The sequence below is a fragment of the Etheostoma spectabile genome, unplaced genomic scaffold (genome assembly GCF_008692095.1).
Source record: "Etheostoma spectabile isolate EspeVRDwgs_2016 unplaced genomic scaffold, UIUC_Espe_1.0 scaffold00018343, whole genome shotgun sequence".
In the NCBI taxonomy this organism is placed as follows: Eukaryota; Metazoa; Chordata; class Actinopteri; order Perciformes; family Percidae; genus Etheostoma; species Etheostoma spectabile.
Window position 1 is genome coordinate 97,320 of NW_022604216.1, and position 22,238 is coordinate 119,557.

Sequence of the window (22,238 nt, forward strand, 5' to 3'; positions counted from 1 at the left end):
GAAGTCTTTGGTCTTTGACAGTTACCTTGCAATCTAAAACTGTATATCCTATTGTCTCTAGAACAATAGTTGGCAGTTGGAGGAGTAATGGCTCTTTACAATGAATATGCAAAAGAAGATGTTCACAAGTTCAACCCAGGTAAATGCTCAGCCCATAGTCACACAGACCTAACCTACTCACTTAATGCTGGTTACAATATTCTAATAATCAACAATGCCAGAGAAAAATGACAAAGTGTGACAAAGCTAATTTTTTTTTAATAAAGTATTAGCAGTTTTTAATAAAGTATTGGCTTTTTACTTGCAAAGGCTTTTTTTCCATAACATTAACAAGCATATCGTTAGTTACGGTCCCTGCTTCTGTCACAATGTGGAGAGTTGATACTTACAGGTATTGTGGCCGAGTGGTCTAAGGCGCTGGATTTAGGCTGCTGTCTCTCTGGAGGCGTGGGTTCAAATCCCACCACTGCCATATTCCAGCTATATTACACAGTTGGAAGCCAACCAATGTGGTCTCTTACAGCTGTGTCATTTGGCTTGAACTGGGTGAAGTAACTAGAATCATCCGTCAATCACCTTGCTGGGATTGTTCCTTGTTAACCTGAGGTTCAACGAACCTTCCTTTCCAGCACTTTGGAGTAGAAAATCAACAAATAATTGTGATAATTAATTGTGATCTCCATATTGATCAAAGTAATTGTTACTGGCCATAATCATGCAGCTCAAAGAGATTTTATCAAACCAGGTTGGGCAAGTAACCTTTCTGCTGACTTCTTGTAAAAAAAGAAAGTACAACAACCCAAAAAGAGTTACTGGAATGGCTGGGAATCGAACACAGGTCAACTGCTTGGAAGGCAGCTATGCTCACCACTATACCACCATCGCTGGACAATGTAATGTTCACTTCAAATCTTGTAATACATTTGGGCATTGAGACTGGTTCAAATCTGGCTCGAACGAGCAGTCTTTTCCAGAGTTTCCCTTCAGGGATCAATAAAGAATTTCTGATTCTGATGTAGAGTTGGACAGACAACCCAAAAGTATAATACTTCTTGCCGAGACATAACAAGAAACAACAAAACTGACTATTGTAAGTAATGAATGGCTTCATGAATAGACAACCATCATCCCAATGTATGCCATTAACAGTCTATGAGTGGTCAATTAGAGTCCAATGACCTTCTTTGGGGCAACTCCTTTTTCCTCCAGATAGAGCTCATTCAGCATTAGAAAGTACCAGTTAGTGCTGAATATCTATTCCAAAACTCCCATTCTTTTATTTATTTAGCTAGCGGTGGACAACTGGTGAAATGTACTTGCTCTGCATGTGTTAGTGTCTGATGATGAACTCACAACCAAGACAACCCCAAAGAGAAGCACTTATGAACACAATGATCATCAGTGTCTTTATTTGAGGTGATCTGAATGTGATTACAATGACATCTTAAGTTACAGTCTTAACCAATAGAAACGTTTATGAACATTTGTGCAAAAAGGTATAGAGCTACATGTCAGATTGTCGTGGTGAGTGGTTAAGGCGATGGACTAGAAATCCATTGGGGTCTCCCCGTGCAGGTTCAAATCATGCCGACAACGAGCGCTGTTTTTTAAGAGTGGTAGCCAACCAATGACACATCACAGTATACCAAATCGCAGATGTGCCTTCATAAACAATATTGTCTTATCTCAAAGGTACTGGAAGCAACCAGTCTCCACCAATGTATTTCTTATCAATCTGTCTTACAAGATTTGCAGTGAACGTTGTATTGTCCAGCAGAAAGGCAACAGGTTGTTACTTTTCGACTATGATTTATACCATAGCATTGCAAGCATTTTGCCCAGGTTTGATTTCAAGCCACCGCATATTTCAATTTCCTTGCGGGAGTCATCCCAAAAGGATTAATAAAGATAAGTCTAAGTCTATCTCAGAAAAAAGTCAAAAGAATTTCAAAATCTTCAGGGGATGTAGCTCAGTGGTAGAGAGCATGCTTTACATGTATGAGGACCTGGCATCTCCAGCAGGTATTATGGTAGAGTCTTTAAAAGAGCTGCAACAGATATTACCTCCTGTGGTAATCTGACTGGTAGACAGCACAACAAGCACTTTGAACGTACATGTTTTACAGTTTCTATTTACAGTATTTATTACTTGTAGTGTAGTATATTTACTGTATTACACTCCAGTTTTTATGTGTGTTACAGCGGGAATAAAAGGAATGAGCACTGAAGTTTCTTTTTTTATGGGTGAAATAATCTCAACATGCCATTAAGTTTACTCTTCAGCAGGTGGAGACATTTCACTTCAGACACTTGCAACATCAGTTGCTGTGTTAAACATCAACAGACTGGATATATACTTACTGAAGATACAAAGCACAGGAAATAGTAGAAGATGGTTTCGATCCATCAACCTCTGGGTTATGGGCCCAGCACGCTTCCGCTGCTAATATTAATATAAAGGCTTATATTGCAATCTCGTCACCCTACATGTAGGTGTACCTATGTTTAAATAAACACACTGTAGCAAAGTTAATGTAGTGTTTTTTTAATTTTACCTGTGTTTTTTTTTCTGTGAGGGACAGCTCTGTCAGGCTTATTTATGTAGCATGTAAGCTAGCATTGGCTAACTAGCAGCCAGCCTGCTTCTAAACAAATACTTTTTAATTATCTCAACACTTTTTAACAGTCAAACTGAAACACTGGCGGTGAGCTCCAGGTCCTGCAGCTGCAGACGGACATGGATAGCTTCAGACCCGCTCACCACTAGTGTTGGTGGATTAGCAAGCTAGCGTAAGAAAACTAACCCCGCTTATAAATAAATACCTTTTAATTATCTCAACACTTTTAACAGTCAAACTGAAACAATGGGGTGAGCTCCAGGTCTTGCAGCCACGGACGGACCACCATCAGTGGGTATAATGCGTGCCTTTTAAATTACTGTTTTTTTTGTTAGCGGGCTGGTTGGTTAGTTCGCTAACGCTAGCTTGCTATTCCACCAACACTGGCGGTGGGCTCCCGGGGGGTTGCGCCGCTGCTACCGGGTCTGGAGCTTTCCGTGTCCCGCTGGAGATCAGATCACGTCGAGGTCGGCAACGGAGCTTTCTAGCGATGTTTCCCCGCTGGCCGAGCCCCACTGACGGCGGACCGTCTGCGTCTGCAGCACCTGGAGCTCAGCGCCAGTGTTTCAGTTTAACTGTTAAAAAGTGTTGAGCTAATTAAAAGGTATTTACAGTATTTAGAAGCGGGCTGGATGCTAGTAAGCTTATGCTAGCTTTCATGCTACATAACTAAGCCGGACAGAGTTGTCCCTCATCTGGGGATAGACTTTAATGCTTTACAAACACCAAAGCAAGTAAGCGCTGTGACTAACATTACTCTTCTGAAGTGATTTTGGAGAGGGACATCAGGTAGAAATACGCTGGTTGACTAGCATGACACCATTGTATTCATATAATAATCAATCCAGGCTAACGTGAATGACAGTGACTGCATGTTGCTTCCTCTAAATTTAAGGTTGTGGTTGACTTGCGGGGTCAGCTCGATAGTTTGACAAATTGATCAGACCTGCACGTCATGCGCACTAGAAACAAACCGTGTATCCAAGAACAGTTCAGTCAGTGGAAATGACGTTCGATCAGACACAGCCATCTATAGTAGATTAGTGTTACGTTTCCAGTGTCGCGGCTCCGAACCAAAACGTTAGTTGGGACAGACGGACCGCTTGTTTCTTTAGGATAACTATATTAGCTTTAGACCGGCTGGTAGCAGCTTTGTGCTTGGTTCTTTAGGCTAACTATATTAGCTTTAGCCTGGCTGGTAGCAGCTTTCTGCTTGTTTCTTGAAGCTAACAATATTAGCTTTAGCCTGGCTAGTAGCAGCTTTCTGCGTGTTTCTTTGGGCTAACTGTATTAGCTTTAGCCTATTTGGTAGCAACATTCTGCTTTTTTCTTTGGGCTTACTGTATTAGCTTTAGCCGGTTTGGTAGCAACTTTCTGCTTGTTTCTTTGGGCTAACTATATTAGCTTTAGCCTGGCTGGTAGAAGCTTTCTGCTGGTTTCTTTAAGCTAACTATATTAGCTTTAGCTTGGCTGATAGCAGCTTTCTGCGGTGGGAAATGGCCGGGAGACGTTGTGATTATGTTGCATTAATCAGGGGATTTAGTTTGTATTTGTAGAGAACATAAAACACTACTGTAGCGTCCCTGACTACCCATGAAAACTATGACGTCACTTTATCAGCGGCAGCTGCTGCCTCCGGTACTTTTCTACACACGGAGAGCCTCACTTCCCATAACAATAAACCCCATCGGACTAACGTCACATCCACACGTTGCCCACATGGCTACCTGTCTTAAAGGGGAATGGTCGGATGGTAATAATCATGTAAAGGAGAAACGGTGAAAGTTTACTTTTCTATCAAGCAGCAAAAAAGTATTAACGTCAACATCACCACGTCCTGCGATGCAACTATCGCGCATGCGCACATCGCGATGTCGATGCTAAAACACAATATTGTTCAGCCCTAACTGACGATATACTTCAGTAAGCTAGTTTGCCAATTTTATCTTGGGTAATGCCACATGTAAGTATATCTTAGTTTATTTAGAATCCCAACATAGGTTATACTACGTACACTGTATAACAATACATTACGTGTTTCTTTATTTCATCTTACATTTTTGCTAGCCTACAGTATATACCACCGCATTACAATGTTGTGTAGTTATATTGTTTTTACAATTATCTTTGTTTAATATCTGTGACTCATTAAGATCTAAGTAACTGGTCATTGTGTTTCATCCCAGTTTCACCCTTTGTTACTCAAATAAACGTGTTACAATGATCCCAGTCGCCAGTGCTTGATGGTGGAAGGTGTTTAGCTGCTGGTCAGATTGCACAGCGTTACGTGCGTGCAGGACAATACGTATTTCATGGTAATTTTAGAATAACAGAGGTGAAGAAGTTCCCTGGAAAATACCAGAAGCATTTCCAGGTAATCTCTGCACCTCTGTTATTGTAATATGACCATGTAATAAAAATTGAAACAGGCAGTTTTGCATTTTGCACCACTGCCTTCTAAAGCTCTAGCCAGGCGCCATTCCTTCCCTAAAACAATATAGCCAACAATATGGCTAACTAGTCAAGGAACAGCAAGAGACTTGATATTTAAGACTATAAACTGACTATGTGACAGATGTGTAATCTGTCATGTCCTGCCTTCTGAAGGTCTAGCCAGGTGCCATTCCTCGCCTAAAACAATATGAGTCATTCCAGGAAGTGAAGAGGAAACTCACATCTACAAAGATAAATTTGATAGCTGTGACTCCCTGATGGTCTAGTGGCTAGGATTTGGTGCTCTCACCGCTGCGGCCTGGGTTCAATTCCCAGTCAGGGAATGGTCAGGACTTGACAGATGCAGGTGTAACATTTGAAAGACTAAGTTCCTGGACTAGGTTTTGGTTGATTTGTCAAATTCTTCCTCATTAGTTTATCGCTAGAACCCCAACACTTTTAAAGAGTACCATTTCCTTTAAAGCAGACCCCCGACAGAGGATGTCTCCTTTTGTCATTATTGACGGGTCATAAACACTTCATCTGCCTCTATCTCAATAACAATTATTTTCATTTTTTCAAACAGTAACTTGTAATGGTAAATTACATTTAACCAATGATTTTCATATTAATTATTCATGATAAGATCTCCAATGCCTCTCAGAGGATATGACTTCTGTATCTTTTCTCAATGTCTTCTCCTTGTAGGAGACAACTGAATTTGTTATGTCTTTGCTTTCTCCCACCAAGGAGGGCTCGCTGATTCCACTCGGGAAATCCAAACGACAAGGAAGCAATTTCAAACAGCGGGGGTAAGTTAAAGTTTCAATACTGTTGGATAAATTATTTAAATTGGACATTGAGATGGTTTGTGAGACAAATGTTGACTGTGATTTAACAGGGATTCGGTGAAAGTTATCTTTTGTTTTGTAAAACTTTGGGTTGTGTACAAAAGAGGAAAAAAAGAAGCTAGTTTTTTTGCAATTCTTCTGGTCACACTTGGCACTATTTCACAACTTTTGCCTAGTTCTCTATTCTGTCGGGGCTTAACTCTGTCTCCCCCACCTCTTCTTGTTTTTTCTTGTTCTGTCTTGGCAAGAAGTATTATGCTTTTCGGTTGTCTGTCCATCTCTACATCAGAATCAGAAATACTTTATTGATCTGTGTAGGGAAACTCTTAAAGAAGGACTGCTCCTTCGAGCCGGATTTGAACCAGCGACCTAAGGATTTCAGATTCATGACCCTACAGTCCTCCGCTCTACCAACTGAGCTATCGAAGGGAGATAACATACAGGAACACACTTCCCATTCTTGTTGATGTGATAACCCAGGACCCCTTGGGGGGACTTTCTGAATCATCAGGGGCTGTAGCTCAGTGATAGAGTGCACTTCCAGTCTCAATGCCCAGATGTATTACAAGATTTGAAGTGAACATTGGATTGCCCAGTGATGGTGGTATAGTGGTGAGCATAGCTGCCTTCCAAGCAGTTGACCTGGGTTTGATTCCCAGCCATCGCATTAGCTTTCTGTGAGTGATGTTACTTGCTTTATTTGTCAAGAAGTCAGCAGAAAGGTTACTTGCACAACCTGGTTTGATAAAACATTAGATCTCTTTGGGCTGCACGATTATGGACAAAGTTATAATCACGATTAGTTTGATCAATATGGAGATTATCACAATTATTTGTTGATTTTCTACTTCAAAGTGCCGGAAAGGAAGCTTTCACCAATCGAAAAAAAACCTTCGCAAAGAAAAAGCCAATACTTTATTAAAAAATGCCAGTACTTTATTAAAAAATGTTATCACACTTTGTTATTTTTCTCTGGCATTGTTGATTATTTGAATATTGTAACCAGCATTAAGTGAGAAGGTTTAGGTCTGTGTGAATATGGGCCGAGCATTTACCTGGGCTGAATATGTGAACATCTTCTTTTGCATTTTCACTGTAAAGAGCCATTACTCCTCCATGTAGGGCGTCAGAATTTGGGTTTCTTGAAAATGGTTCTTTGAGTACAGGTAAACTTAGAATGCTAAAACAGGATTTAGAAGAAAAGAAGAAAAATGTTTGAGGGGCAAAAATGAAAAGCACTCAAGATCTGATATAAATAGAGAAAAATAAGCAATGTTCTAATCAGTGGTTGAAAGAAGCCAAATGTAAAAAAAAAAAAGAGGGTGCATCAATAGTTAACTCCAGAGAAGACAGAAAACAAAGAAAGGACATATGAACACTGTCACTAACGCATTTTCTCTCCATCCAAGTCCTAAAGATGGCGAATAGCTGCTCATCCCACCACCACCCTAGCCTCCTCCGCCATCCAGGCCGAAGGGAGAAACACCGTCCGTGTCTCTCCCAGAAGCAAGCGCCAGGAGCGGACCAGATCCCACACAGCCACCACCTCGCTGCAAGCTCTCTCTCTCTACAAGCAGCCACGGCCCCCCCCACCTACATCTGACATTAAGATCAGAGAGGTATGATCCCATCCAGAACCGTGCCATAGCTGCAGTTTTAGGATTTCTGGATGGGGCCGTGGCTGCTGTTATGTGTATAGCTATAAATCTGCTCCTTAAAAACAATAACAGGTCCGGCACTCCTTTCCCTCCTTTATCCTTTGGCTTCTTCATCACTCTTCTTTGCACTCGTTCCCACTTGGACCTCTACAGGAAATAAAAGATGGCTTGTTCCGGGTCTAAAATCCCTTTTCTGGGTGGGATAAAAACAGAGCTGATGAGTAAAAGCAAAGGTAAGCAAAAGCAAGTACAAAAAGCTGGGCCAAACAGCAAAACCCACCAAAAATAGTTTCAACTCATCAGCGTTCCCCTCCAAGGAAGTCTTTAGTAAAAGGCAAAAGTCTCGTGCATTGTGAACAGAAACCAGAGTGAGTACAGCCGTCTGATCGAGAGCAGCAGAAAACCCTAGTGGACCCAGTCCAAACCATCACGGTAAGCCTCACTGGGTGTCCAAACTAAAATGATAAGAGGCAACTTGTTAGACTCCTTACTGATGTTTATATCTGTACTCACAATGCCCTGTTTGTCAGGTCTATTTCCCATCTGGCAGGGACATTTCTGGATTCAGGTGGACATTGTTGACAGATACATTGGTGGATCTTTATTCCCACCATAGGATTTGGCCTGTATTGCACATTGTCTTCACATCCCGCGCAATTTATTGCCATTGTCAAGCACATGACAGATTTTTTTTCCAAGCTCTCGTGTGTTTTTTCATTGTGTGACATCAAATTAAAATCTTATTTTTACAAGTGCAAATTTAAACATTTAGTTCAGATTATTTTGTTCTGCAAGCTCTCACCTTTTGCCCCATATTTCCCTTCATATGAGTCAGAGCCAGCAGCACTAAGGAAGAGCAGCCTCTCCTACGGCGAGTAGTGGCGACCCACGGGGAAACTTTGGTTTCCCAGTCAGTTCCAGTAGTACAGGTGAGAAAGTGGTGGATAAAACGATTACTGTGGGCCGGCGTTGTTGGTACGTGAGTGGAAATACATCCAACATGCTAACGCATATCCAACGCCATCACCCAGACATGACAATTACTGGAACGAGACAAAAAAACTATCCAACGTCTCCTCCCTACAGTGGTTAACCAGCCTTTAGATCCAAATACAAATAGGGCCAAAAAATCACTGAATCAATCAGGATTTCCACATCACCTTCAATGCCCCGTATGCACTCGTAGAGTAACCTGGCTTCAAGTATTTGCTGTATGTACTCAAACCTCGTTACAACATGCCATCCCGTCCACCGGGACTTCAGTGTACCGTTCCACCCCTTTAGTCACCACCACTCGCCATAGGAGAGGCTGCTCTTCCTTAGTGCTGCTGGCTCTGACTCATATGAAGGGAAATATGGGGCAAAAGGTGAGAGCTTGCAGAACAAAAAATCTGAACTAAATGTTTATATTTGCACTTGTAAAAATAAGATTTTAATTTGGGAAGTGTTCTTTCCTTTGGTATGATCTGTTGGTTTGGCAACGCCACTGAAGCACAAAAAAAAAACTTTCGGGTATTCCATTTCCAAGTATGGAAAGTTTATACAAAAACAGGATACGGAGAAAGGCAAATAGCATTGTGGGCAACCAGAAGCACCCCCTTTCCTCCTCATTTGAACTGCTGCCCTCAGGACGACGATACTGTGCTCCTTTGTTTAAAAAAAACAGATCCAAGCTCTCCTTTGTTCCACAGGCCATTAAACTCCTTAATAATGAAGGTCCCGTCCAATGATATATATATTTTGTGTATCTATTTTATTCTCTTCTTTCTCCCAGCTGGTCTGGAACTCTACCCCCCCCCTTCATATTATTCTGGTTTATGGTACGAGTGGTGGTGTACATATGTTTTGTTTTTGTTTTTCCTCCTTGCCTTATCTGTGTTAATGTTGAATACCATGTGATGTGATCTGCAACCTAATTTCCCTATGGGGACAATAAACATGAACTAACTAACTTTAATACATGTCAATCAAGCTGAGCCTGTAAAGGCCACACAGTCTGATTAGTCAAGAGGAAACACCTGTGGGAGTGGAACATGGATGTGTACAGATGGGCTTTCAAACAATGCACCTTTTTTACATGTCAAAGTAGAAAAAGCAAAGGTAAAAATAAAAATGAATTATGGCTTAACTCAGTTTACATTTTTAAACCGGACATAAGGCATTACAAAGTCAAGAAAGTAGGTGTTAACCCGTTAATGTAACCTTGTCCACCATGGACAAAACATACTTCAAGACTGACTATAATTTCGCATGGTTTATTACCTTCATACAATTAAGTTTTTCACATGTCTGCTACTACCACTCTGATCATATTCCCTTCTTCAATACTCCATAAAGAAGCAAAGAACAATCATCAATGACAGAAAGCATATGAAGTGAATCATTACTCACTGTCAGTCTCACGCTCGGAAAAGAATATCACAACTCATCATCGTGGTCAGCGAGACCAAACACTTTAGAAACACATTCCTCAAGTCAGAAACTCTAGAAATGATCCCTGAAAGTATAGTCTTGGTTAGACTGAGGGGGGAAACTGCATCTCATTCACTGCAGAGTGATTGTCACTCAGGGTTCAGAGGGACAGACGCTAATCGTTACGTGCTCCAGATGACTCTGAGGTGAGAAAATCTATTTAGATCTTTAAAGCCCATGTTGCAGGTTAACCACCACTGTTGATTATTGGGTACAAAAAGCACTCAAGATTTGTATATCATCTCCAAATATTGTTAAAGGGGTGATATAATGCAAAACCGATTTTACCTTGTCATAGGTGAATAACGACAGTTCAGTGGGTAAATAGGACATACATAAAAGCTTTAAATCCCATTAACATGCCTTTCCTCTGAAAATCCCACATTTTGAAACTGCCGCTGAAAACGGGCGAATCCCAACAAAGCCAAAAGGTGACGTCAGGATCTCAGAACCATCAGCTTTGTCACGCCCATGGACGTATAAGGAGAACGGTCCAGCCCCAACATTTACACACAGGCCACTGACCTGAGACCAGCTCCTAATGTTGCTGGCGTTAGGTCGATTAGATGTCCGACTGAGAACGCTGCTCCTGTACTCTGACGGGATTTACTAAGAAGAAAGTTTGAAATATTTCCCAGGACATTGACAATGAACCCGGGTTGTAAATGCAGAGTTCCAGTCTGTACAGGGAACGGAGACACTTCTCATAGCTAGTCTTCCCAAGGAAGCAAACACTCGACGGACATGGCTGCAGTTTATAAGGAGATCCCTGTGAACTTTTCCCCCAAAGACAGTTTTCAAAACTTCGGACAATTTAAAGCAGGATTTGCTAAGCTGCGGTTGCTGTTCCGACTGTCTGGTCATCCCAACATCAAGCTGTAAGTATGATTTCGTCGCTAACAGTAACATTAGCAATGCTAACGTAGCCTGTAGCTAGCATAGGCTGAATGTGTGTTGATAACTGTAATGGCAAAGGGGCTAACGTTTCATTTTCCTAACTGTTCCATTCGAATAAATACCCTGTGTTGTCATGTAGCTCCATCTATAGTTCACCATGCATGTTGGTCCACTTTGGCAGGTTAATTTTTATTGTATTTCAGCAAGAAAGCTAACTGCAGCTGAGTAGAATCCTGATAGTTTGGTTGTGAGCTAGCGTTAAGCTGTAACGTTACTCAGCTAGCTAGCTAGCTATATCATCCCGTTAGCTTCGGCAACAGAACTAGAAAAGTTATCATTTCATATGATATTGAGTCAATCTCGTGAAAACGGTGTGTATATAGACTGCAATGTATTGATTTGCAGTTTTTTTTTATTTCAGAGCACAGAAGAAAGTCAAGACACGAAAGATGCGGCTTGCTAAACAGATGCTCAGAGTGTGTCATCTCGGGGACACAACTGTCTCATAAGACATCTAGACCTCATGTAACCCAGGTTTACTTAGCAAAATAAATGAACTGGTTAAAAGGAAATTAATCAATAAATATGTTAACATATGGTTAAACGTTTATTGAGAACCTTTTGTAATATTTTATTCCATGGTATGTCATTTCATGAGTTATTTTGTATTAAAAAGCATGTGGACTTTTATTTTGAAAATGTGGACTTTTATTTTGAAAAGGGCACGTTGTTACGTAACCCAGGTGACTATCACTCACCAATCAGATTGTCAAAAAGTTTCTCTTGCTAGGACAGTTTGGTTTTTGCAGAGCGAGCCGCAGATGAAAAGCTGTGAGAGAAACGGAGAATAAGGTGGAAAAAACCTGTACCTTTTGAAAGCCAATTTGGTTGACTTTTGTGAAAGATATCCCATGTACTCAATTTGTCCCTGGTGAAGACGATTAGTGCATTGGAAATCGGGACTTGGCTATTTTGAGTGGGTTGAAGAAATGTTCAACCGACGTCGACCGACATCGGCTTGAGAGACACGAGGTTGAAACAAGATGGCGAGCCACCCAGTGATCTGCTGAACCGTTGTGAATACCTGAGTCACAGCGTCTCAATAGGACGTTGCTCACAATCTTCTGAACTGGTAGGATTCATCCAGTTTCTACGAATCCACACTTCTGACTAGTAGGATTTCCTTCACCTTCTGCAAATTCTGCAGCGGACTCCAAACGAACTTTGAGTTACGGTTAACAAGTAAAAAGACGATAGGGGAGAGGCGAACTCCTTTTTCTTTTCTTATTTCTGTTGGTCCTAACCACCAATTTGTTCAGTCTTTTGCTGAATTATTATGGTTTTTTTAACTCCAAATTATTGTTTTTTTCATTTTCTTTTCCATGGGTATTACCACTTGTAAATGGGTACATTACTACATGCAAATACTCTAATTAAGAGGTGAAATTCACTGATGTGATTTAGATTAACTGAAGTTAACTAAACAAATCAAAACTCTAAACAGAACTAATTAGAGAACTAAAAAAAGGGAAAAGAAAACCAAAAGGGATTAAAACCTAAAACCAAACTGAGGTTAAAACTGAAATTAGATTAATATAGAACTAATATTGAACTTGGTATAAACTCAAAAGGTGAAACCTAAATAACTTAACAAAAGGGTGTTAAGTGGGATTGTATTTTGTGTAATTGTTGTCAATGGTTTTGTATGTATATGTGTATGTTAATATTCAAATAATAAGCCGGCAGTTAAAACTTATTTCCTGGTCTGTGGTTTTCTACTTTTTCTTTCAACATGTTGTAATATTAACTCTTCTGCTCCAGTAGACGAATCTAGTAGAACAATTCTGGTCCATAGAGCATAGATCACTACAACTAGTAATTACCCAACAGAGGGGTTACATTATGTTAAATACAATTAAACATAAATGTCAAAATGACCTCTTCTCGGATACACCTACACTTTTAATTTGACATTTTCTTTCAACCTTAAATATTCTAGAAATATTTTCCAGGGTGATGTCCACTTCCTGGGTTTGTATGGTTCTGGCTCCACGCCAGAGGGTGGCTTTGTATCAGTCTTAATACAACTTAATACATATTTTCCCATTATTTTTAATTTTTACATAAAATACAAAACACATAACATTTACAGCATGTACAACAGAACATAAGAACTAAGGCATCAATACAAAAGCAGAAAAGGCCTTTCAAACAACACAACTATAACTTACTAATTGCAACAAATAATCATATACTTACATACACTAAAGTCTAACATACAACAGTTACTTTCATTACATGCAAATTGTGCAGCTCTTGATGGCCACAGCACTCCACCAATGTAAAGGTATAAAGTCCTTCTCCATGTCTTCTCCGAACTTCTCCCACACCCGCTGCTTTGGCTCTTCCACAGCAGAGGCTGAAGCCCTTTGGGCCCGTCGGTACCTTGCTGCTGCTAAACAAATGGCTTTCAACTGAATCTACCGTCCATTCTCTGCAGTTCATTGACAATTTTAACATTTTCCGGGACCGCAGACATCTTTTTAAAGCAGATGGACTTAGAATTCCAGTCAATTTCAACACGTAGCTCTGTAGTTTGTACATTAGGAGGTCTGTCAGTGGAGAGAGAAATGAAACCAATCGGTGGTGTCTACCCCGTGTTATCCTCCTGCTAGAGTTAGCACCCAACAGGCTTCAACAGGGCAAGTTTTAAACCTGTTTTTAGCCTCTTAACATGTTCAAAATGTCATTACCAGTGCCTAGCCATGTGCAGTTATTCCTTCCGAGTGAACACTGCTGTAGATGTGACAGAAAGGCGTGTTTCCACTAGTGTGGACTTCACCGGAAAACAGGAAATAACCAGAGGTATGTGCACTGGCTGAATTAACACAACTTTTATGCATTTCTTTCACATCTACTGCAATTAAATTCATTGTGTTTACTCTGAAGGAATCACTGCACATGGGGGGGGGGGCACGTTTAATGAAATTATGGACATGTTTAAAGGCTGGTGGTAGTACAGTGTGTAAGTGTATCAACTTTCGTTTTGATTAATGCATACACACATCAACTTTCGTTTTGATTAATGCACATACACATCAACCTTCTTTTAGATTAATGCACATCATCTTTCTTTTTAAAAATTAATGTAATATGTATACTACTTTTGACACAATTTACACTCTTTGATAGTAATCACACACAAGTCTGAAAAACACACACATGCTCAGGACCTATTCATGCCTAAATGTAGAAATGTCACAGCTGGCCAGCACCCTGAGAGGCTGGGAGGGGGTATAATGCCTTGCTTAAGAACACCTGGTAGTGCCGAGACATTCTCGTTCCCTACTGACTGAGCTACTGCCACCCCTAAACATCTCACCCCGACTTGATTTGAACACGCAATCTTCTGATCTGGAGTCAGATGCGCTACCGTTGCGCCATGAGGTCTACTGATTAATGTACGTACATCAACTTTCTTTGAGATTAATGCCTATACACATCATCACTCTGGAAGCCCCCTAGACATAACAATAGTATCAGGCTTTTCCAGATCATGCCCTGACATTAAAGTGTAGTCATGACGTCTCTTTTAAAGGCACAGTTTCTAGAAAACTGGCTGTGTGAATTAAGCGTTTTGTTACTTTCACAATATTTATATTGCACATCAGCCTGGTTTTGAATCAAAGAAAGACACAGACATCTCCATTTTTACAATATAGGACTTTCAAGGGATGTCTTCCGTTTTTCAAAACCTGAACCCTATTTTCCTATGTTTTTGTGTCTAAGTGACTGATAGATAACAATCTTTGACACTGGTGTAGTATTAAGCGAGATCGCTGCAGTCGGCAGCGGCGAAACAAGCTACAATATGAGTTAAAGAGGAAAATGTCCAGCTTGTATATACTAGGGATGAGCGAGTACAGCATTATCTGTATCAGTATCTGTTTACCACATGAAATATCTGTATCCGGATCCGTACTCGGACTGGGCGGGGCCTAACTCGAAAGTGGTTAGATTTAACCGGAAGTGGGTCGGTTTGTCTTAAAATGGGCGGGGCTTTAACCGGTATGTTATTTTAAGCATGCAAATTGTTATATTTATTGCTGATTAGAAAACTATTTACATGAGCTTCAGATCAATGGTGTAAACTATATACAGAATGTTTTGCAACAATAAATACAACACATGCGGTTGCAATTATGAAGTAAAATGTAATGAAAAAGAGTTTTCATACTCAATATAACTTTCTTTTTTTAACTTTAAATTTTTTTACGATCAGTGTGATTTATTTTGTTTTTGGTTCTTTTTTATTTTTTTTATTTCCACACCAGGTATGTGTGAAATGTGTGTGTGTGTGTGGGTGTGAGTCAGCTAACAGTTAAAAAAAAAAGATTCTGATGGCAGAGACGCAACGGGAGTTGCATCTTCTTCCTGCTTCTGGCGAGAGCAGACGTGTTTTTCCTCCTCTCCCCTCTTATCTTAGCTTGGCTCCTTCCCAGTCTGTCTACCCTGTCTTGTGAAATCTTTTTCTTTTCTCTTTGTCCCCTGCCTGCTCTTTTCCTGAGACATTCGAATATGGAATTGATTAACTGGTCACTCAGCGCTATTGACAAGATTTTTTCATCTAAACATGCTTCTCCGGGTGAGCCGAATTGTCCCAGCGGGACGTTCCCTGCAGGCTACGCTCGCGATTCCTATTCCCGGGAGTGGCAGGTGGTCTGCCTGGACGTTCTCACTGTGGAGGACGTTGAAGACATTTGGATAATTGGAATTCTGTTGGTGGGGCTCCTGATCATCGGCCTTGGGGTCTCACTGACCTATCGGAAAATTGGTAAGACAGCCGCCAGCAAATTCACCCACAAGCTGTCTGGGGAACTTAAAGAGTGCCTACACGGAGTGGTTGAGGGGATGAAGGTTTTACATCTAAGGGCTGACCAGTCCAGTGAACTGTCTCGTAACATCTCAGACCGTGGAAGCGCAGAAGGGGACTGATAACAACAGGGCCCAGTCGGTGGAGTTGCTTCGTGTGACCACCGGACTGGCAGAGAAGGTAGATGGACTGCAAAAATCACTACGTGATATGGATGCTCGCATGACGCTGAGGTCGGTGACAAATGATTGATGGACATTGATTTGGATAAATTCTACCGAGTCACCCTAAATTGGACTGCAACTGATCAACTACCCCCCCCCCCGCCACCCTTCACCCGAGCAGGAAAACAACCAGCAGCTGGCCTTCTATCTCGTCCTGTGCTCTGGTTATCTCTTCAAGGTCACGCCGATGAACTGAGCTTTTAACAACACAGACAGTTTGACGCGCACATTGCACACACAACTCACTATCTCACACACACACCATACACTCCCTCCCCCATCCCGCCCCACATCCATATGTCTGCCTCGTTTCTGTGTTTCTCGCACCCTCTATATGCCACCTCAAAAATTCCTTCATGTGTCCACATGAACTGTGTGTTGTCTTGCATTATGTTATGTTGTTATGTCTTGTACTTTATCTTGCTACAATGCTGATTGATTCTGTTTCTGATGCATCTGAAGTGAAGTGTGCGCATGCGCTGAAAAGTGCGAGCTGCCTGTTGCAGTGCTCCGTCTTTGTCTTCTTACTACTGGTGCTACTGTGATACAGAGTTTCCCTTCGGGGATCAATAAAGTATTTCTGATTCTGATTCTGATTTAAACCAAGCAGCATGTCTGAAACCACGTTCACCAGAAATCTACTGGTTACTAAGTAAGGACTACAAACCCCACGTTCAACAGAAATCTACTGGTTACTATGTAAGGACTACAAACCCCACGTTCACCAGAAATCTACTGGTTACTATGTAAGGACTACAAACCCCACGTTCACCAGAAATCTACGGGTTACTATGTAAGGACTACAAACCCCACGTTCACCAGAAATCTACCGGTTACTATGTAAGGACTACAAACCCCACGTTCACCAGAAATCTACCGGTTACTATGTAAGGACTACAAACCCCACGTTCACCAGAAATCTACTGGTTACTATGTAAGGACTACAAACCCCACGTTCACCAGAAATCTACTGGTTACTATGTAAGGACTACAAACCCCACGTTCACCAGAAATCTACTGGTTACTATGTAAGGACTACAAACCCCACGTTCACCAGAAATCTACTGGTTACTATGTAAGGACTACAAACCCCACGTTCACCAGAAATCTACGGGTTACTATGTAAGGACTACAAACCAAAGTTAAAAACAAACCTGAAGCTGAAGAAACCCTAAACGTTACCGGAACAGATCCGCAGACCTGATTGACTGACGGAGCAGAGAGAGAGAGAGAGAGAGAGAGAGAGAGAGAGAGCATTTCTCCATGTTCTGTGTGTGTGTGATTGATCCGAGCGGGTTTGTAGGCGGGGGGGCGCTGTGATTATCACAGAACGCTGCGCGGCCAGTTGAGGAGTTTTATTCAATCCGAGCACGGATATTGACTCATATTACTCGGATAATACTTGTACTCGGCAAAAGTGCTTTATCCGTACCGGATACTCGTTTCAGCCGGATACTCGGATCATCCCTAGTGTATACCTTCACAAAAGTGCTTGTTTTGCCACTGAGAGGCTCTGATTATTATTCAAAATTTTTGACAACTTTATGGAAAGGATTTTAAGGAGGTTGACCTTTCTGTTGAAGAGTAAGACTCTTTTTTAAACAAAAAAAATCCACGTAATTAAAATTGCTAAATCCATCAGACTCCATGTGAATAAACAGTAATTTTAGCATCGTAAAACACGCACTTCATTCAAAGTCGAAAGAACCAAAATAAAACTATGAAAAGCCGTTTGGGTCGTCTTTTCACTTTTCCAACCATCACAGCTCTAGTTTTGGTTTAATAAACTCCTAGTTACCGACCTACAGGTGAAAATATGTCTGCTCTAACACGTTAAATTAATTTACACATTTATAGTGTGATGTGTATATTCTCATAATGTATTACAATATATTTTGTTTTCATCCCTCAAAAATAAATAAAAATAAAATGAGATAAGTCTTATTGACTGGAATTGTCTACGGTGTATGACATCACAGCATTCTATAACACATCTAAAGAACTACTGGCCAATCAGCTGTGAGTTCACGATGACCTCATGAGTGAGGTCACAAAACGTCCATAGAGGACCTTATAAGTACAAGCCGTGTTGAGTCTTTAAGTTCAGGGTCCTGCTCCGGGTAGCTGGAGGCCAGCGGCTTCGGCAGAGACTAGGTGCTGCAAAAGCAGTTGGTCTTTGGAGGCCTCGCTTCCAGAAGATGAGGACCAGATGCTGCTAAAGCAGTTGGTCTTTGAGGCCTCCTTGTCTGAATCCGCCGCCATCCAGTCTGCCAGAGCAGAGGGCCCGACCTGCTCCGCCGAGGAACAGAGCTACCAGCTCTGGGGGCAGGGGTCAGGGACCAGGGTAAGTGGTTTAGAAAGGTATTAGGGATCATGAATGCGCTTCAGCAAAGCTTAAAACAAGTCTGAAAAAAAAAGCTCATAGTGTCACACCACCTTGTGTGTGTGTGTGTGTGTGACCTCTCAGGTCATCTGGGACAGGTCTACTTTCTGTCCCCAGAGTCAGAACTAAACAGGGTGAAGCAGCTTTCAGTTTCTATGCTCCTCATATCTGGAATAAACTCCCAGAAACCTGTAGATCCGCTGCTACTCTCAGTTCTTTTAAATCACGGCTGAAGACCTTTCTTTTGATGCTGCCTTTCTTTAAATGACTGCTCATTTCTTTAAATTTCTTATGCTGCACTGTAACTTTTTTTCTTGTGTTTTATGTGTCCTAATGTTTCTATTTTGTTTTTAACTTTCTATTCATGTGTTTTATCAGTTTTTAATGCTTATGATTTTTAACTGTTTGTACTTGTGTTTTATCTGTTTAACTGATTTTATGTAAAGCACTTTGAATTGTCCTGTTGCTGAAATGTGCTCTACAAATGAAGCGTGTGTGTGTGGTGTGTGTGTGTGTGTTGTGTGTGTGTGTGTGTGTGTGTGTGTGTGTAAAAAATGAAATGCTTTGGACTTTTAATTGGCACTTTAGGGATTTATGGCTTAGACCAATGCTGTTTAGGTAATATTTTATGTTTGTCTGTGATTTGTCCTCAGACCTGCTGTACTTTCCTATGGACTATGGGATCAGGTCAGAGTTGACTGTGGGAAAAAGTTTTATCTGGCATTATTCATACAGGAAAAGCTGGCAGAATACAGACACAATACTAAAAGGCAGCCTTACCGTCAGACTCCTTCTACAAGGGTGAAATGAATGTTTTGTTAAAAATTAATCCAGGTTTCTTGCAATTGTATTTCCAGTGAGGGCTGGCAGACTTACACTATCCTTAAAAACCTGCACAGATTCATGTGAATGAGAGAATGTGGTGGGAGGTGAATCCCAGAGTCAACTACCCTTTGAAGACAGCTTTGGTAGAGCTGGGGGACCAAGAGGAAGTCAACATAGAGGACAAAACATCAAAATATTATGTGTCAAACCAAAGACATACCAGCTGGCTAGGATTGGCATCACAAAAGTCACAGAGGCATGGAATGCACACAGGATCCCAGGTATAATTAATTTAATTTTACTGACTACATTACTTACATTACATAACTTTTTTTTTGTAATATTTTTATTGTAAATATGCACAACAATACTTACAGTCACAGATACAATTTATCTTTTTTGTTTTTTAAACATACAGTGCCTTGCGAAAGTATTCGGCCCCCTTGAACTTTTCAACCTTTTGACACATTTCAGGCTTCAAAAATAAAGATATACAATTTTTATTTTTTGTGAAGAATCACCAACAAGTGGGACACAATTGTGAAGTGGAACGAAATCTATTGGATATTTTAAACTTTTTTAGCAAATAAAAAACTGAAAAAATTATTCGGCCCCCTTGCGTTAATACTTTGTAGAGCCACCTTTTGCTGCGATTACAGCTGCAAGTCGCTTGGGGTATGTCTCTATCAGTTTTGCACATCGAGAGACTGAAATTCTTGCCCATTCTTCCTTGAAAAACAGCTCGAGCTCAGTGAGGTTGGATGGAGAGCGTTTGTGAACAGCAGTTTTCAGTTCTTTCCACAGATTCTCGATTGGATTCAGGTCTGGACTTTGACTTGGCCATTCTAACACCTGGATACGTTTATTTGTGAACCATTCCTTTGTAGATTTTGCTGTATGTTTGGGATCATTGTCTTGTTGGAAGGCAAGGCAAGGCAGCTTTATTTGTATAGCAAATTTCAGCAACAGGGCAATTCTAAGTGTTTTACACAAAATCAGTTAAACAGATAAAACACAAGTAAAAACAGTTAAAAATCATGAGCATTAAAAACTGATAAAACACATGAATAGACAGTTAAAAAATAGACACATAAAACACAAGAATAAAAGTTACAGTGCAGCATAAGAAATTTAAAGAAATGAGCAGTCATTTAAAGAAAGGCAGCATCAAAAAGAAAGGTCTTCAGCCTTGATTTAAAAGAACAGAGTAGCAGCGGATCTACAGGTTTCTGGGAGTTTATTCCAGATATGAGGAGCATAGAAACTGAAAGCTGCTTCACCCTGTTTAGTTCTGACTCTGGGGACAGAAAGTAGACCTGTCCCAGATGACCTGAGAGGTCTGGGGGGGTCATAGTGTAGTAGCAGATCAGAAATGTATTTTGGACCTAAACCGTTAGGTGATTTATAAACTAGCAAGAGTACTTTGAAATCAATTCTTTGAGGCACAGGAAGCCAGTGTAAAGACTTCAGAACTGGAGTGATGTGATCCAGTCTCTTGGTCTTAGTGAGGACCCGAGCAGCAGCGTTCTGAATCAGCTGTAGCTGTCTGATTGATTTTTTAGGGAGACCTGTAAAGACACCGTTACAGTAGTCAAGTCTACGGAAGATGAAAGCATGGACCAGTTTTTCCAAGTCCTGTTGACACATAAGTCCTTTAACGCTTTATATATTCTTAAGGTGATAGTAGGCTGATTTTGTAATTGTCTTAATGTGGCTGTTAAAGTTCAGGTCTGAGTCCATGACTACACCCAGATTTCTGGCTTTGTCTGTTGTTTTTAACATTGTTGTTTGAAGCTGAGAGCAGACTTTCAATTGTTCCTCTTTTGCTCCAAAAACAACCACCTCAGTTTTTCCTTCATTTAATTTCAGAAAGTTCTGGCACATCCAGCCGTTAATTTGTTCGATGCACTTAGTCAGTTTTTGTATTGGACTATAGTTCCCTGGTGATAAGGTTATGTAAATTTGTGTGTCGTCCGCATAACTATGGTAACTTATTTTGTTGTTCTCCATAATCTGGGCCAGTGGGAGCATGTAGATGTTAAACAGAAGAGGCCCCAGAATAGAGCCTTGGGGAACTCCACACGTCATATTTGTATGCTCAGATGTATAATTACCTATTGTCACAAAGTAATCCCTATTCTGTAAGTAGGATTCAAACCAGTTTAGTACTGAGCCAGAAAGTCCTACCCAGTTTTCCAATCGGTTTAGTAATATGTCATGGTCTACCGTGTCAAATGCCGCACTGAGATCAAGTAATACTAAGATTGAAATTTTGCCACTATCTGTGTTAAGGTGGATGTCATTAAAAACTTTGACGAGAGCCGTGGATAACTGCCTCCTGAGCCTGCCAACATCAAGGAATGCCACACAGCTAATGAGCAAGCTACAGGTCCTCCGAGCCTCCGGAGGGTTGGAGCTGCGCCACTGGGCCAGTAATGTTTCCAGCGTAGTTAATCACCTGCCAAAAGAGGCCAGATCAGACAACCTTGATCTCTGGCTTACTCAAGAGGTAGCAGAGGCTGCAGTGTACAGTGTACACAGTGTACAAACAACATAATTAGGCCAAATGAACAGAAATGGCTGATGAATGAACTTTGTGTATATTGTGACTTAAACTCGAATTTAATTTATCATTTTTAGTCTGTGTTAACGTAACATGCCTTTTTCATTTGCAACCAGGGTTTAATGGGTAGCAATGATGCAAACAGAGGTAATCTCTGCAACAACAACGTGCTGTTGGGAATTGAACCCAGGATCACCTGTTTACTAGACAGGCACTTTAACCAACTAAGCCACAGCACCGCTGGGTGTCAACCCAGATGCCCGGCCATGTTGGAGGAACTCGGTGTAAACACCTGAACGGATTACAGTGCAGTATTGTGCACTTTGGATACTTTATGTGAATGTAGCCATGTCTAAACAACAGAAAAGCATCCAAGATGCAAAGGCATTTAGGGAAGGATGATATTTCGAAAAATTACAGTTTACTGGCGGTGCAGATCCT

The 22,238-nt window shown here is 40.9% G+C and overlaps 3 non-coding genes across 3 annotated transcripts; all 3 read right to left on the reverse strand.

Annotated features, from left to right (window-relative positions):
• Positions 1-6,243: 6,243 nt before the first annotated feature.
• Positions 6,244-6,331, reverse strand: trnay-gua (transfer RNA tyrosine (anticodon GUA)). Its single transcript is given in 2 exon segments — positions 6,244-6,279; positions 6,295-6,331. It is a non-coding gene; the product is annotated as a tRNA-Tyr (tRNA).
• Positions 6,332-7,818: 1,487 nt separating this feature from the next.
• On the reverse strand, positions 7,819-7,932 carry LOC116680168 (U5 spliceosomal RNA). Its single transcript, XR_004329655.1, has one exon. It is a non-coding gene; the product is annotated as a U5 spliceosomal RNA (small nuclear RNA).
• A 1,925-nt stretch (positions 7,933-9,857) lies between these two features.
• Positions 9,858-10,073, reverse strand: LOC116680172 (small nucleolar RNA U3). The gene has a single exon (XR_004329657.1). It is a non-coding gene; the product is annotated as a small nucleolar RNA U3 (small nucleolar RNA).
• Positions 10,074-22,238: the final 12,165 nt, after the last annotated feature.